The sequence below is a fragment of the Phyllostomus discolor genome, chromosome 3 (genome assembly GCF_004126475.2).
Source record: "Phyllostomus discolor isolate MPI-MPIP mPhyDis1 chromosome 3, mPhyDis1.pri.v3, whole genome shotgun sequence".
Lineage (NCBI taxonomy): Eukaryota > Metazoa > Chordata > Mammalia > Chiroptera > Phyllostomidae > Phyllostomus > Phyllostomus discolor.
This window is the reverse complement of record NC_040905.2, coordinates 2408681-2426263: the sequence shown is the minus strand read 5'-3', so window position 1 is coordinate 2426263 and position 17583 is coordinate 2408681.

Sequence of the window (17583 nt, the reverse complement as noted above, 5' to 3'; positions counted from 1 at the left end):
TCCCGGCCTCCCTCCTGGGTGGCTGCACCAGCCCCCTCTGTCCAGCGCTGGCCTCGCTCCACCTGGTCTTCCACTCCACCCCCCACCCCGCACTGCAGCCTGACAGGGAAACCTGGTCTCAGTACCCAACTCATTAAACGTCCCTCTTAGATGGAAGTGCGCCCCACAACTCAGTCTCCCGCAGCTCTTCCAGACTGTCTCCTCCGAGCACCGCCCTGCCTCCTGGGTTCAACGACCTGAAAATGCTTAGAATCTCAGCATATCCAATGAGTCTCCTATCCCTGCCCCCGAAAAGCCTCACCACCCCTTCTTCTTCACCATGAACTTCTCTTCCCAGTCAGGCCACACTCCTGCTCCGAGGTCAGAGACAGAGGGGACTCAGCTCCTCTCTGAACACGTCCCATCCCGTCGGATGGCACTAAACACCCCCTCCTTAGTACCTCGCTAGAGGAATCGCTATCAGAATAGACCCCTATTATTTAACAAATTCAGCCAGCAAAACCTTGCCGAGTGCCTCCTGCGAGGCAGACACTGTGCTGGGTGCTGGGGTACACGGGAGAGCAAAGCTGAGCTCCCGGACAACGAAAGCATCCGTTCTGGGTCACCGACGCCGCCCGCCCCCCGTCCACACGCCTGCCTCCGTCAGCACGTCTTCCTCCCAGCAGACGGCAAGCGTGTTGATGTCAGCAGCTGTGACTCATGCGCCGCCTTATTCCTAGAAACTCGCACTGTGCCTGGGGTATGATGAACATGCAAAGGTTTGTGTTAAAGGCGCGAGTAAAATACACCGAAATCCGTGGCAGGTTGCTATAGAGGAGCCCTGGGCGCCCCCCACTCTGCCCTCCCCCAACTCTGCCCTCCCCCGTGTGTTAAACCCAGCCGTTCCCAGAATTTCAGCAACAGGGAGCTCCCGGCTGGGCTCGCCGGGTGTCTGTGCAGTGCTGTTCCTTCGACATCCGCTGCTCGTGCTGAACCGGGACCCGTCTCCCGTGCTCCAGCGCTCGTGCCGATTCTGTCCCTGGAGCGCGTGCAGGATAGGTCTGGTCTCTCACTCCGATGACAGCGTTCAAGTGTTTGAAGACAATGATCGTGCCCCTTCTCTTCTCCGGGCGTCCCATCCCTCCTGCTTACAGTCGTCTCCTAGTCTGGACGTTGAGTCTCTCCCCCGGTGGGGACACTGAGCCCCCCCGGCAGGCGCTGCCCTGGGCCTGTGGCCTTTCACCTCTGCTTTAAAGAATATGGAGCGTTTTGAAGGCTCTGTTGAGATTTCTCTGAAGGGTACTGTGCATTTGGGGACCATCCAGCAGCTGGGCTTGGGAGCAGAGGATGAGGTGCGTGCTTACAATAGGAAAAGGATTGTTTCGAGAATGTGGAGTGTGTTGCTACAGATGCACCGTGGAAGCTGGGTGGCTTGGGGGTTCTGAGAGTAGGCATCAAACACCGGGTGATATCTGGCACTAAAGGCGCATCTCCCACACACAACCATGACTCTCCCACGGGCAGTGCCCACGTGTGCGTGTATCTGGGTCTTCAGGACATCCCCAGGGACAAGATGATCAGGCGTTAGTGTGCACGGAGGCACACAGGTGAGGCAGCGTGCGGACCTGGGGCTCTGTCATCGTCACCCAGTAGAAGGAGGGGAGACGGAAGCCCTTGTTCTGAGACGCAGTGACGGGAGCAGGTGAACTAGAAACCATCTCCGTAGGTCACGGGTAAGCTATGGCAAACTCTGACGTGAGTGATTCTGTGCCAAGTGCCAACCGTGTCAAAGCCAGACTCGTGGTGTGAAGATAGCATCTCTATCAAGTTGCGAGCGGAGCCCCAGAGGCCCTGCTGATGACGGCTTTGTGTGGAGTGCACGTCATCGCGGAGTGACCCAGAAAAGCCAGGAGCCGGTCGTCCGCGTGCCCCAGAGGCTGCCCAGGGTTAAAGCCGGGAACGCCAGAGTTGCCACCAAGTGCAAGGGCAAGCACGTGACCAGAAAGAGGAGACAAATCCAAAAAGACTAGAGCACGGGGCACACAGTGGGCACTGAGGAAAAGGGTACGAGGAGCCAAGGTGGGAGCTAACACGGGGGCCACGACAGGGCGCCCCCGACGTGGGTGGGGAACTCCACGCTGACCCCTACCGAGGGTGGCCTTCCCGACTGGTGCACGGAAGCCACAGGGTCAGCGTAAATGCCTACTGTCCCTTCCGTCTTTACATGGCTCTCCCCCTGGAGGACGATGCAAGTAAACAAAGAAGGCAACACACTCCCAAAGGAGACTGTCCCTTATGTGTCTCCCCATGGCACCAAGGGGTGGACACACACCTCTACAATAGGCGCCACCCTCGCCGGGAATGGCTGTGCGACCCCCGGTCACGCCCCAGGTGGGGTCCCCGAAGGCTCTCTCTCCTCTCTCACTGTGTGGAGCAGAGATGGCGTGACGGGTCCTCCCCTACCTTCGGCCCCAGGCACGGTCCCTATCGCCTGTCCGGCAGCTCACCACGCGCCGTCCGCCGCAGGCTCGCGCCAACTTGAACTCGCCGTGTGCCTCGCGTGTATCTGTGTCTTGGTCCCCAAATCCAGCTGTAACCTTTGGCCGGGGGTAGTGCGCCTACCTGTGAGCCTGTGGAGGGCGATAGTTTGGTTCCAGTGGCCAGAAAATCTGGTGTTGGTCTGCAGACACTTTTTGTTCAAGACACATTTTGGAGGCAGACGTAGAAGCAGCAAAACATGAGAGGTCCTTTTTTACAGGACGCATTCCCCTTAGAAGAGTCTCAAGCATTTTTACGAATGCCATTTGTTTCCTGTGGAATTGGTTGTTTCTCTGCTTGAGAACGATGTAAAAAGTTGACGGTTTTCACAGCTGACCGTAGGTGGGGCCGAAGCTTTGGAGGTGGTGTGCATGCACTCTTCCCCAGCTCTCACTCGCTCCCGGGAGCCCGGCTTTTGGAAATACGTCGGTGACAGTGTGCCCGTGCCTGTGACTGCCTCACCTCATTATTTCACTGACCCTTTCGAGTGCTGCGTGTCCTCGGTGTCACAAATGAACCCACCCTACGAGAAGCCTCTCGCTTGGTGTCCAGTATCTCTTTTCTCTTGTTCCGTAAAACTCTGTGAGACAGTTACTGTGGCTCAAACAAAAGTGAACCCAAGCCAGTAATTACTGAGAGATATTTTTTTTCTCACTTAAAGAAACACCGCTGTAACAGAGGCCAGGCCACCGGTGGTCCATCAGCAGCTCGGCCTCGGGCCGTGACCCCTTTCCGTGGCTGCCAGCCCTGGGACTCTACCAGCCCAGGCGTGCAGAGCCCAGGTGTCCAAGCTTGCTGGCCGAGCCAAGGCCGCCCTCCCGGGCCCCGGGCTTCATCTCGGAAGGGGGAGGTGAGTGTGATGAAGCCGAGAGGCATCCCTTCGGTGCCGACCTGGAAGGCCAGGCCGACTCAGCCACCCGCGGCAGTCACACCTGCAGGTGCTGGGGAACAGGCACGCGGTGACTCAGGCCAGGGACTCGCTCCACGGCTGGGTTCAGGCTCAGGAAACGCGGCCAGATTTCACCCGGCTGAGGTTTCTCACCTCTGGCAGCACTTGACACGTCGGGCCGCCTGCGGTTTCCAGCCGAACCCCAGGCAGGTGAGTTTTCGCTGGATTCTAGTTTCACTATGTCATCTCCTTTTGTTCGTGCAAGCAACACGTGGCGTAAGAGGGGAGAAAAGAGAAAACTGCATTTTGACTAAGAGGAACTTTGACCTTGCCGACAGAAAGCAAGTACTTTCAAATGTAATGTATGTGTGACTTCGCCGCCCCCCCCCCACCCCATGCTTGCATTTAATTGGGTTTTGGTTCTATGCACGGCCAGAAGTAAAGACACAAGAGAAAAACCTGAGCATGAACAATGCTACAGAGTTGGATCTGGACGCCCGGCAGTCCAAGAAACGGTTCACAGACGTGATTCGTCTGTGTACTTGCTGGGCAGGTGGGGGTGCCCAGGCCGATGTCTGTGGTGGGGGGGTCCCCCCTTTCATTTCCTGACTCGGCCCCGGGAAGTCCACAGACTGTGACACCCAGAGAGGCCTTCGGACAACTCCTGGTCATTTCGTTTAGCTATGTGACCAGCAAAAACCCTTTGCTCCTGGAAACTTTCTTCCATTGTAATTAATGAAGAAGTTTAAAGCCAAATAGGTCAGTTGCCCCACCCCCCGCCTGCCCGGCCTTTGCGTCAGGTTGTTAAGAAAACAATGGGCAACTCAGGGGCCAGAAAAATGTTCTTCCCTTTGCCGCAGCCGGCAATCTATAGAGGTACACATTTCACAGATCTGTTTTCTAAGAAGAAGAAGAATGAAGCTCACGCACTGGTGAATTTTTGAAGAGCCCGCCAGGCCCCCACGCGCGGTGTGCACTCCCACGCTGGGGGAGTGCACTGGTGTGGGTGTGACCAGAACAGCAGACCTCGACGCTGACCCCCCCGGGCGGTCGGGGAGGGGCACTTATGTCCTCTCCCTTGCGTGTCACTGTCCTCTCTGAAATGTTTGTGGTAGCCTGCATGATGTCTTTTCCCCTGCGTATAGATATAATAATAACTTGAAAATATATATTCGCAAAGACACGCACACCCCCGTGTTCACAGTAGCACCACCCACAGCAGCCCAGACAGGAGACGCCCCCCGTGCCCTTCGACGGGTGACCGGGTGGAGCAGACACGGTGCGTGCGCGCAGGGGGGCGCTGCTCAGACACAGGGAGAGACGGAGTCCCGCCGTGGGTGACACCGGGAGGGACCTTCTGAATACCGTGCTGAGATGTGTGAGACAGGAAACACCTGAGAATCATGTGGTTTCCCTCATGTGCGGGACATAAAACTGGCATCGATGCGGCGGTGGCCAGAGGGAAGGCAGTGGCCAGTGGGGGCGTGCAGGGGACCTAACACACGGTGACGGACGATGGTTTGGCTTTGGGTGGGGGGGCCCAGAGTGCAACACACAGACCTTATATCACGGACATGCACGCTTGGAACCCAGGTGACCCCATCAACCAATGGCACCTCAACAAATTTAACTTAACACTGTTTTCATCTAAGCACACAAATATTCACCTAAGAATTCTAAAGAAAGAATAAAGCTATTTTAATTGTTCAAACAACAAAGTGAAAAGTCACTAGCCGGAAGAAGTCAGCACCGAGGTGGCATTTTGCCCCGGTCACTCCGCATGAATTTCCCTCGGTCCGTGGAGGTCGGGCTCCAGCCGGGGAGCGATGATGCCACGCACCCGATGATTCGTCCGTGGAGGCATTTCCGCACGGTTCCTCAGCATCCTGCAGGCGCGGCCGGGGAATGAACAGAGCCTGCCGATTGCAGCATCCCGCTGTGTCTGAACATCTGCCACCTTCCCCGACCGAAGAATCCACCACGGACCAACACCTGAAACTGCGACTCCATCCCCCAAAGGGATGAGTCACAAGTCACTTGTGAGGCACACAATGGAATTCTTTCCCTCGTAATGAATGCGGAGAGGGAAATGGTTTTCTTGTCCCGACAACTCGAGCAAGCCCTGACCCACAAGCAGGGGAGGACACTGAGCCAAAAGCTTTTCTGCGGCTCAGCGAACACCAGCGGCGCTCGTGAGGGACCAGAGACGCCGCCACCGCCGCCGGCGGCGCGGGGTGCACAATGGGATCATTGTTGGTGGAAAGGGGCGGTGTCTTGAAGGCAGTGACAATTTCGCCTCCCTGGTGCTAGGAAGTCCAGAAGGTGAGAGGGGACCGTGGCCACCGAGGGCAGGCACCGGTGGCCGCGTGCAAACTTCTCCGGGAGGCATTTATGAGTCTTCACGCTTCTATGAGGGTTTTTCATCTCTGGACCCAGGCGTTCGTCTCCGGGGCCACGGGGGTGTGTGTGAGCCCCAGGGTGGGGGCGAGGGGGGTTCTGAGGGGCCATCTCCCTGTGGAGGCCCCGATGACGACACCTGTCCTGCCAACGGCGATAAGATCTGAGTCCCAGCCGAGTCCTTTAAGGAGGCAGTAATGGTGCACCAGCATCTCTCTCCGCCTCACGCTACATTGTCCCTGTTTCAGGTTCACTGCGTGGCAAGCCCTGCTCTCGTCAACTGCATGGAACCGGCCAGCTTCAGGGTCCAAAATGACTGATTCGCTCTTCCCTTAGCAAGAGTGTCACCAGGGCCCTGGCTGGGGTGGCCCAGTGGCTTGAGCACCGGCCTGCGAACCAAAGCGTCAAAGGTTCAATTCCCACTCAGGGCACATGCCTGGGTTTCGGGCCAGGTCCCCCCTGTGTGGGGAGCTCATTGATGTTTTTCCCCCTCTCTCTCCTTCCCTTCCTCTCTGTCTAGAAATAAATATTTTAAAAATAACAAACAAAATAAAAGAATAAGATTGTAACTAGGGGCTAAGCACCTAGGGGTTACACCTCATCCCCCAGCCCTCCCGGCCCTGCCCACGGCCGGCACAGAGCGGATGAAGGGGCCTGAGGAGCCGGCCCGTCTCTCCTGCTCGAGGCCCCGACACGGGGCGTCCCCCCACCGCGCTGGAGGTTGGACCTGAGCCCTGCCTCTGTTCCCTGGGCCGGACGGTGGGGCCAGCACAGACAGCCTGGCTCTGGCCAGGACCTCGGACACTTTGCCCACTGCCCAGTCCGACTGTGCTCTTCAAACCGGAAAATCCAGGGCCCTCGGCTGTGTGGAGGGAGCACGCCGACTCCTGGCCAATGCCCCCCTTCACCCAGGGGCGCACCCACGAGGAAGCACGATCCGCAGGCGGCGGCGCCCGGAGCGGAGGGCATCCTGGCAGTTCCGGGGCCACGTGACCTGTGTGTCTGAAAGGAGCCGCTGACAGCGGTGGAGAAACCCAGAAATCGCATCTGGGGAAATCGCTGACGAGGCACGCCTCCCCCCAGCCTCCGCGCCAGGTGTCACACAGAGGACCGGGCATCGCCTTCCCCGGCTCCGCACAAACTTGTACCCTGGGCCCCCGGCCAAGCGTGACTTCTCCGGGCTTACCCCGTTCCAACTTGCAAGGCGTGTCCCCCTCCACTCTGCCCCCAACCCCCATAGCCGTGCACACGCACGCACACACCTCCACAGACCGCGCCGGCCCGGCCCCGGGAGCCTCATCCGTCACCGACCGGGCGGGCACTTCGCTGCCCGTCCCAGAGCTGTGTGATCGAGGGCACGCAGCTCCGTCACGTCCCTGGCCCCGGCGCCGGTCTTCGGCCACGGGTGTGTTTGACTGGTGTCCTGCTGTAGTAAAGCGACGGGGTAACTTGACTTAGAAAGAACACGCACAATCCCACGGGGTGGAAATTGTCACGCGGATGTGACGTGTAGGACAGGCAGTGCCGTCAGTGGTGTGGCAGGGACCGTGTGCGGGGTGTTAGGTGTGGGGGGGGGGGAGGCGGGCTCGTGGAGGGGGCCATGCTGTAACTCACGCAGCCGTCGAACCACTGGGCCAGGGGTGTCAAACCCATCTTCCCCGGGGCCGGGGGTGCATCAGCCTCGAGGTGTGGCCCTTCGAAGGGCCGAATGTACTTGGAGGACTGTACACATGTACCTGCTCCTTAACCAGGGGCATGGAGCTTGGTGCTGCCGCTGGGTAAAACAAGGTGGAGAACTGCCGCCTCGGCTCTCTGCTGTCCACCTGAAACCAACACAATGTCGTATGTCCACAGTGATTGAAAATAAACTTTTTAAAGAAAGAATTCTTTTTTTAAGATTTTATTTATTTATTTTTAGAGAGGGGAGGGAGGGAGAAAGAGAGAGAGAGAGAAACATCCATGTGCGGTTGCTGGGGGTCATGGCCTGCAACCCAGGCATGTTCCCTGACTGGGAATCGAACCTGTGACACTTGTTATTATTAATTTTTAAAGATTTTATTTATTTTTAGAGAGAGGGGAAGGGATGGAGAAAGCCAGAGAAACATCAGTGTGTAGTTGCCTCTCATGCACCCCCAAATGGGGACCTGGCCTGCAACCCAGGCATGTGCCCTGACTGGGAATGGAACCTGTGACGCTTTGGTTTGAAGCCCACACTCAATCCACTGAGCTACACCAGCCAGGTCCAAAATAAAATTTTTATTAAAAGAAGAAGAGAAGAAACAGTACTGTAGCGTCCACATTTCCCCAGAAGTGAACAGTTTGGATAGAAGAGGCTTGGAGCCCGAATCCCTGGGACAAGAAAAAAAGTCGAGGCTGGCGGCATCTGTGAGCGTACTCTAGAACTTACGGTAAATAGTCAGAGGCGATGTCTCGGGCCTTTGAGAGGCTGGAGGCAGAGAGGAGTGACGAGGCCCGTGAAATCGGATCGCCGGGGCGGGCCGCGTGCCCTGGAGAGGGACAATGGCAGACTTAGGGCGAGTCACCACCCACGCAGGTGAAACGTGAAAGGCGGAGGGCGTCTTGGCAAGGGAAGAGACTCCCCGCTCCTGCCGACAAAGGACGGAAGAGACTAAGACTCAAACCCGGTACGTGACGACTGCAGCTGCGCAGCTCCGAAAAACCCCAGGTCCCCAGCCTCAGCAGGTCCGCCGGGCCCAGGCGAGCGCCTGTTTGCGGAGGAAGGGAACCCTGAAAACCAGCATGAGACTAGCTGAGCCATCAGAATCTTAAATTCCGCCTGACTGGTGTGCCTCAGTGGACTAAGCGTGGGCTGTGAACCAAAGGGTCACCTGTTCGATTCCCAGTCAGGGCACATGCCTGGGTTGCGGGCCTGGGGGCTAGGTGAGAGGCAACCACACATTGATGTTTCTCTCCCTCTCCTTCTCCCTCCCCCTCTCTCCAAAATAAATAAAATCTTTAAAAATAAGGTTATAAAAAATCTTAAATTCTCAGATTGCTCTTAACTAGGGGTCAGCCACCTTTTTCTATAGAGGAGCAAACGGTGACAACTCGGGGTTTTCTGGGCCACAAGGTTGCTGTCACCTCCGCTCACCAAAGCAGCCACGGGCACGGACCAGGGGACAGGTGCGGTCATGTGACAATGACCCTTCTCTTAGGGGACCAGGCCTCGGTTCCTTCACCCCGATGAAATCGAAGTCACACACGAGGCAGAGAAGGGCGGAAAACACCACCAACATAGCCTGGTCTCCTGATGACATTTCTGGACCCGACACGGGACTGACCGCCTCTTAGCTTCTGCTACGCCCTGAAAGCCCACCCCCGTCTGGTGAGCCCCCGGCAGTGCAGGCATAGCTTACCCGTGGCCCCTCGAAATCCTCTCCAACACGTGCGCGAAGGGTGCACGCAGAGAGCTTCCCGGCCGCTTCTTGGCGTGTTGCCTTCCGGGAGCGACGCCGGGAATGTCATCAGCCTTTCTTGGAGGGGCGTGAGTCGTGGGTATTTTCATGCCCCTTCTCTCCACACATGAAGAACCGTGGGGATTTCGTGCTGAGAAAACATTTCACAACAGAAGCTTCAGTCCTCTGCAAGCACAACCCGCAAGAGGAGAAACGTGAACTCTGTTTCAGGTTCACGGCACTTCGCAGGGAATTCATAACTTCGCGTCAACACCCCAGAGCTAGACTGACAGTGCGGGCCGTCCCGGGCCGCGGGCCGGGAGAGGCTGCCGCACCGGCCGGAGCCCTGGCTCCGTGACCCGCCAGCCGCTCGGCACAGCTCTGCAGCGGGCCGAGAACGTGGAACAGCATTTCCACCTCCGAGCCCAAGTGGCGACGCTGGAGCTGGACATGTGATGGCAGGAGATCAGAGAACCACTCTGCTGCAGAGCCCACCTCCCCCATTCTTCTCAATGCGAGGGACCCCAGCAGCGGCCACAGGCACGAGGCACAGAACCATCTCTGCCGTCGGAAGCGGCACCAAAGGGGGGAAATGGGAACCGGGGATGGGCGGGAACCGAGAAGCCCGCAGTTTCTAATCTCATTAGAAGAGCTTTTCCACCCTGGCTGACGTAGCTCAGTGGATTGAGTGTGGGCTGCGAACCAAAGCATCGCAGGTTCGATTCCCAGTCAGGGCACATGCCTGGGTTGCAGGTCAATGGCCCCCAGCAACCGCACACTGATGTCTCTCTCTCTCTCTCTCTCTTTCTCCCTCCCTTCCCTCTCTAAAAATAAATAAATAAAATCTAAAAAAAAGAGATTGTTTTAAAAAAAAAAAAAGAGCTTTTCCCAAGAATGCCCTCCTGTCTCCCTTTCTGCAAAACGGAAATCACCCCATGCCTTAGAGAGCACACTTTGATGTTGGGAAATAAAAAAAAAAAATGGTGTCAAGGAGCACCAGATCTCAAAAGGGTCAGGTGCGTGCGCACGTGCCGTGGTGGTGCCACGGGCCCTGGCCCAGGAGACATGGCGGAGGGCAGCGCACCCCTCCGTCTTACTGGCTTCATTTATTTCTTTGTGCGACATTCAAGGGAGTTGCATAAAATGGCTGTGAGAAGGGACTGCGACTTCCTACTGTCTAAGATTTTAGGATCAGCTGTGAAATACTTCAAGGACTTTTTTTTAAAATTTTCAATCACAGGAGGCTCTGGCTGTGGAAACAGCCCAAGACCCAGCGGGGGAAGGACAGACACGGAGCCTGGGCTGCCCTGGCGTCTGGGAAAACATCTTGACTTCGTCCCAAGGAGCACCTGAACCTTGTGGGGCAGCGAAGGGGGAATCGCGGCCCTCCCGACAAGCGCCAACTTGACCTTGCAGAGGCGCGCTTTTTCCTTCCTGCAACGCAGACGGGTTTTTTTCGGTCTTAGCAGAGCGGCTAGACGAGGTAATCCAGATGAGCAGCTGCTGCCGTGCGATCTCTTCCTAGCGTTTTGATGCGGGGCTGTGAGCGCGCCCGGCCTTGGGCCCTGCTGGGAACCTTCAGAGTAAACCGTCTTGACTGAAAGGCTTGCTGCGAGGGCTGTGTGTCCGACCCGCCTCAGAGGGAGGGTCTGCCCCCCAGATGGAGATCTTGCTGGAAGCACGAGGTGGGCCGCTGAAGGGAGGGTCTTTAACTGCTGATCCTACGCCGTTAAAAACAACAACAAAAAAAGACCTTTACGTTGATGTCCTTATTTTTAATTTCCTTAAGTTTTAAATTTTGCTGAAGAAATGGCATTCTATTTTCTCGATCTCAGGACACTCACTCATGTCCTGCCTCTCGGGGGGGCGGAGGTGGGTGGCCGTCAGCGTGATGTCCGTGGCTGTGCCGCCCAGCGCCCTGGGTTCCGACGATTCTGCCGCTCAGCTAGCTCCGTGGGCTTCGGCAAATCACCTGCTGTCTACAGGTCACTGTCGTCCTGGGTGGCGTGGGGGGGCAATTGTGTCTCACTGGTAAAGCTGGCACCTGGACTAAAAGAAAAAAACACACAGGAGGTGTTTCATGTAGGGCACATAGTAGCCACCCATGCGATGTTTGTGCCAGGTCCTCGCATCAAAATAACATTCATACCGACCTCAGGGGCCACCTGTCTTATGTGTGGCACTTATCAATTATTCTCTCAACAGTCGAAAGAGAGGGAAGAATTTGACCTGAGACTTTTAACCTTTTTAAGTTAATGCAATCACATTTTGGCTGTTTTAGAAGTTAGCCTCAGGAGTGCTGACCGGTCGAGGTTCTTGACTTGAATGAGGGGTGGTGTCTCCCGAGAAGGGGGGCTCCGACTCCCTCGGCCACAGCGGGGGCGAGGTGGACTGTCCCCCCGATATTTCCCTGATGTCCACAGACTGCGCCTGCGAAAGACGCCTCTGATCCTGGACTCAACTCATGGTCCAGAACACTCACTGTGGAGTTCTTCTTGCTTCCCTCTTCGGCTGGGGGAGGGGGTGGCTGTGGGGGCCAGGGCAGAACCCCTTCCTGAAACAGCAGTGACACTACTGACTGACAGGTGGGCCGTGTGCACAGGGACGTACACACCAGAGCGCTGGGAGAACCTTTTTTAACGACAGCTACAACCAGACTTGTGTGCCTTGAGGCAGACGGGCCGGGAGCAGCTACAAAGCCTTTGTACTGAGCCACATCGCCCAGCGGGAGACAGGGGCTGTGTTCGTAGTGGACACTGGGATGCGCCATCCCCAGCTTCCCGTGAGACCAGCTCATCCATCATTCTGGCTGCCGGCAATGCTGGCTACCAGGGGCTCGGAGCATGGTCCCCCTCAGAACCGCACACAGCCAGCGGGAGCTGCGTGCCCGAGGCTGCAGCCCGTCCCTGGGCAGCCTGCGTCTGAGGCTCGTTCAAGCCAGGCCCCGCTCCCCGAGGCGCTGCGGCTGCAGAGCCCTGCCCAACGCCGCGGTGCCGTGACTTGGCCCCTCTTGCCCACCACCCCGCCGCCTTCACTCAGGTGCGGGTGGCGTTCCTCAGAACACCCCTGGGGAAGCTCTGTTCCGAAGGCTGCTTCCAAGGAGCCCGTCTTACCCAGACTCCCACTCAAACCGGCCGCCCCAGGCCCTGCCCCAACACCCAGGTCGGTTCTCTGCAGGATGGCCTGTTCCCTCCCACGCAGCCCAGCTCTGTCCTCCAGAGAGGGGGGTGGGGTGAAGGGGGATGAGGAGGGGCTATTTCCACCCCCGGGTTCCCAGGACACATGCTACTTCCCAGGAAAGATTCCCCCCACAAGGTCCCCAGCACCGGGGGACGGATGGGAAGGGTCTCTGACAGCAAAGCGGTTGCAGGAGGAAGCTTGTGGAGCTTGTGTGTTTGAAGCATCCTGTGCACGCTGAAGCACTGCATGCCTGCCTTGTCAGCTTTCTACACACACACACACACACACACACACTTGGTGCCCACATCCCCTCACACGCAGGGCTCTGCAGCAGAAAGTGGCCAGCAGGGGTCACAGGGCTCTCCCGGAGCCTCGTCCCCGCCCACCGCTCTTACCTCGGCCGGGCCCTGTGTTTGCTCCGGGGACAGAGATTTCCCGGAGCGAATCGGTCTGGTCTTCTCGCTCCAAAGCGGACTCACTGCCCCCCAGAGGAGCTGTCCTCCTGCACCAGCCTCTGGGGAGCCATCCCAACTCAGCCGCTTGGCTGGCATCTTCAAAGCCTCGCTTGGACACGGTCTTGAGACGGGATCTGTGGACTTCACCTTAGTGCATCCTGCACCCAACCCTGGCCGCAGCCCTGCTAGGTCAGCACGAGTACCTGACACTTGCCGGCCGCGGAAACTTGGCTCAGAGCAGGCGACGCCCCAGGTCTCCGCAGTGGCCACGCAGTGGCAGAGACGGGCTGTCCGTGGACCCGACGTCCCCGTTCTTTTCACCTCGTTCTGTTTCCTCACATCGGGCTGCCCCCCCACAGTCAGGGCCGGAGATGGGGACATCTGCTAACAATGGCCTGGCTCAGCCAATTTAATTAACTTTCTCTATCTTGTTTTATCTTTTTTAAGATTCTATTTATTTATTGTTAGAGAGAGGGGAAAGGAGGGAGAAAGAGAAGGAGAGAAACCTCAATGTGTGGTGGCCTTCCCCAACTGGGCACCTGGCATGTGCCCTGCCTGGGAATCAAACTAGTGACCCTTTGGGTCTAAGACTGGTGCTCAGTCCACTGAGCTGCACCAGCCAGGGCTTGTTTGATTTTTTTTAATTCCATCTGAGAAAGCTGGGTGGTACTAACCCCTGTTCTACATCCATGTAATGGCCACTGTGTCCGTTAGGAGGCTTTGGGCTGCAAGGAAGATTCTCGACCATCGGTAGCACAATAACAAAGGCATTTATGTCCGTCACATGATGGGAACCCGGAAGTGGCGTGGCCAGGCTAATTCAGCGTCTCAGCCAGGACCTCCTTCCGACCTCACACTTCCCCTGTTTCCAGCGAATTGGCCTTTTTCCTCAGGCTTGTCACTCTGGGTCGTGAGACGTCTGCCTGATTGGAGGAAGAGGAAGAAGCCTTGCTCAGAGCTCTGCAGGAAGCCTGCACTGACTTGGCCGCACACCCAGGGAGCCAGACCTGGGTCACGTAGCTCCCTGACGCATCTCTGCCAGCAAGGGCTTAAGCCTCCTGGAAGGTGTGTCTTGTCAGCCCCACGGCGAAGGTGACATGTACAGTTCAGACAGGGGAGGCGGTGAATCTGGGAGCTACAGCCTGGCCCGTGTGATCGCAAAGCTGCCCTACTAGTTACCGTTTGCTCAGAAGTTAGAGGCTCCCTTTGGAAATCTGTTTCTAGGAAATCTAAGAAAATGTGTCAGTTTGGCTGAAGCTATCAGCATACAAATATACATTGCATTTCAAAGGAGGCATGAGACCACATACGGAACTGACAGTCACCCACACACAGGCGGCCTGACTCCGAAACGCCTTACGCAAGTGGGTGGCGTGCAAGGACGCTGATGCCGGGAATTAGGGGCTGCTCTGTGTGTCCTGCCTGCCCTCGAGCCCGGGACGAGGACCGTTCTCAGATGGAAACCCTCAGGGACCTCGGTGTGTCTTCTGCAGGGACTTCTGCAGGGACAGGGACGAGTGTGTGCGCGAAATCTGGAAAACTCTAGAAAGCTGGTGTGGTAGATTGTGAAATGTGACCACAAAGTCCTCTCTGCGTGACATTGAGGTTCTCTGGCCTTGAGATCCTGTCGCTTTCTCCTTCCAGACGTGGAGTCTGCTTCCACCCACGAAGTGTGACAACAGTGACACGGTCTGATTTACATGCCTCGGCCCCAAGAGGCCTTGCCACCGACTTCTAGCTTTGTCTCTGGGGTCACGTGGGGAGTCGGTCTCTCCTCCCCCGAAGGAGATGAACGGCACTGGATGCTGGGGGTGGGCTGTGTGAAGAGAGGCGCCCCGGCAATGCCGCACCGACTGTTAGACGCATGAATGCGGCCATGTGGGGTCCCCCAGCCCAGCCGACCGTCCAGGCGAATGCGGCTCACAGGCTAGCCGGGCAAGCAGTCAGAGAAACTCCCCGATCAGCCCGAAGAACCCTCATGAACCATAATGCTGGTTATTTTAAGCCGTGGCCTGCGTGGTCAGCTACACAGCGACAGGCAGCAGAAACACCAGCCGGCTGGTCCAGGGTGAAGGACAGGCGGCAGTGTCCTGAACCTCACCTGCGTTCCGGGGTTTGGGGGGGGCGGGCAGAGGCACGCATGTGGACATAAAAGGAAGGGGAATTTGATATTCGGTGAAGTCATTTAACATACTGGCTTTGGGGTATCGCTTTGGGGTAAGCAAATCTGTGTGGCGTGATCCAACAAGGGAAAAAGATAGAAGGAGATCAAAATGGAGCGAGGGGAAGAGGAGGGAGGAAGGGACGAAACCACGGACCGAGGAGGCACCGGCCAGCTCAGGGACGGGCGCCCTCAGCTCCGGGGCCGGGGCGTCCCACGGGCCCCGCCCGGGGCAGCTTCGGAAGGGCTGAGGGAAGCGTCTGTGGTTCTGACGCCAAAGCCTCCCGAGGCTGTGCCCGTCCAGGGAGAACTGTCCTCACCCCCTCCCCCCTCTGCCCCCCGACCCCGGCGCAATCCTGGCAGGACAGGAAACAGCAGCTCCCAAGCCCAGAGAAGCAGCAAGGCCACCGTGAGCCCACGGCCCAGAGTGGAGCCCCACTGGGGCTGGGGCAAGGGAAGCCTCAGCTTTGCATCAAGTTCAAAGTTGTGATTTTGACCTGGAACTGGACACTGTAAACGACTCCACCGAGACTGCATTTTTTTCACTTCCAGGGACCAAAATGTCGTGGAACCGCACAAGTTTCCACCGAGGGCGGGGAAGGAATTTTCCCTCATTAAAAACCGTTGCAGGGACAGTGGGAAAGGAGAGGCCGCCGCCGCTGGCTTTGCCCTGGGCGTGTCCGGGCTCCTGGTTCCAGGGTCCCCACGCTAAGGGGTGTCAGAAGGGCCACCTGGCGAGCGGTGCACGTGGTTGCAGGGAGGGCCTTAGTGACGGGAGGTCCCCGCCCCTGAGTCGCTCCTTGGTTCAAGAGGCTGGAAGTGCACATCAGAGGGAGCGCCAGCCACGTTGTTCGGGCTCCCCTCAGGAGCCTCGGCATGCTGCACTAAAACGCTGAACTGCACAGGACGCAAGTCCGGCCACAGATGCGTTTGTCTAGACTCACCATGAAGTACATACCCCAGGGCCGTGGGTGCAGGGGGCACAGAGCACCAGCCACGCCACGGGAGATAGAGCCTACTGCCGTTTTGCCCGGAGTACACCCCACACGTGAGGCTGCTGGGTCTCCGCGTCCCACAAGAATTACCTTGGGAACTGGAGAACATGCAGGTTTCAGAGCCTGAGTGCTAGACTTCAGTCCCACCGGCCGGCATGGAAGCCCGGGGTGCAGCGTTGTAGCCGGCACGCGGGTGGTCCTGGGAGGTGGGCTCCCAGGTCCCTGTGAGTGGGGAAACACTCCCTGAACACAAATGAAGACCCACGCCACCGACAGACTCTGATGGCATTCTCTCCACAGAATAGAACACAGCCTTGCCGACGAATCGGGTGACATGGGGAGGTCTTCGGCGCTCTTAGAGAGAAGTGTGTTATCTATCAACCGTGCTCCCTAAGGGCTCAGTTGGTTGTTCTATCTACCATCAATTTCTGGGGAAACTGGAGCAAAAGTGGAAAACACACCCATGGAGGAGCACACACCTATGAGAAGACGAGTCGACTGTTAGAATTTGGAAAATGCAAACAACTGAGAGTGCAATGAGAAAGACGTTCGCTGGACTGAGCTTTACTTGGAAGTCGTAGATTTCTTATTGTCCGGAAATTCTGTGGTGAAGATGTCCTTTTGTTGCCGCAACCCAGGAACCTCACTTCCACGCCGTTTTATCTTTCCGTGGGTTCAGCCAGCACCGGGAACACCCTGTTTTCCTGGAAACAAGAGGGTTTCCAGAAGCTGCCCAGACTTCTCCTTCCACGAAGAGTTCTGGCTCTAGGGAAACGCTTCCAGGAAGGCGGGCGTGGCCGGGCTGCCGTGAAAGGCTCTCCACGACTCCCCAAGGAGTGAGCGCTCACTACACAGGCACTGAATGCCACTGCTCTGGGATCTAACACGCAGGTTCGTGACAAGCATCACCAGGGATGAGGAGCAAGGAAACAGGCATCGCGGGAAGCCCCATCCTCGCCACCGTGGCCCAGAATTCCATCCCCCACCCCCCCACCCCCCAGCAGGATGAGCCGACCCCGGTCGACAGCTGAGAGGTACCTCCCGCATCCGTGCACAGGGAACCACAGTTTCACGGGAGTTCGGAGAGTTTTCCAAAACTCGAATACACTTCCCCGTACACCTTGTGAAATGTTTTCAGGAAACTGAAACCCAAGGCTTTTCTAACAGATTGGCGCACGCCTCAGAACGCGGGAGGGAAAGGAAGTCATCCCGTCGACGAGCAGGAGAAGCCACGGCGGCAGATAGAGCTCCTCGGGGGGATTGTTGGTCCTACGAATTTCAATTCGCAGACGCGAAATCTGTCCGCCTTCCCCGGGTCCCTCCCCGGCAGCACGCCTCCCCGCCGCCCGCGCGCTAATTGCCTCGTCCCGGGCTTTGCTGCAGTAGAAGCCATGCGAGCCGCTATTTTTAACCGCTTCTCGTTTCTGCGTCTCCTCCCGCCGTTCGCCCAGCCCCACGTTACACTCCACGGTCCCCCCAGTCCCCCGTCTCCCCACGTTGGTTCCTGCCTCCGCAGCTGCTCGCCGGCGTCCCCGCCGCCTCCGCCCGGTTCGGGGCCAGGGAGCCGCTCCAG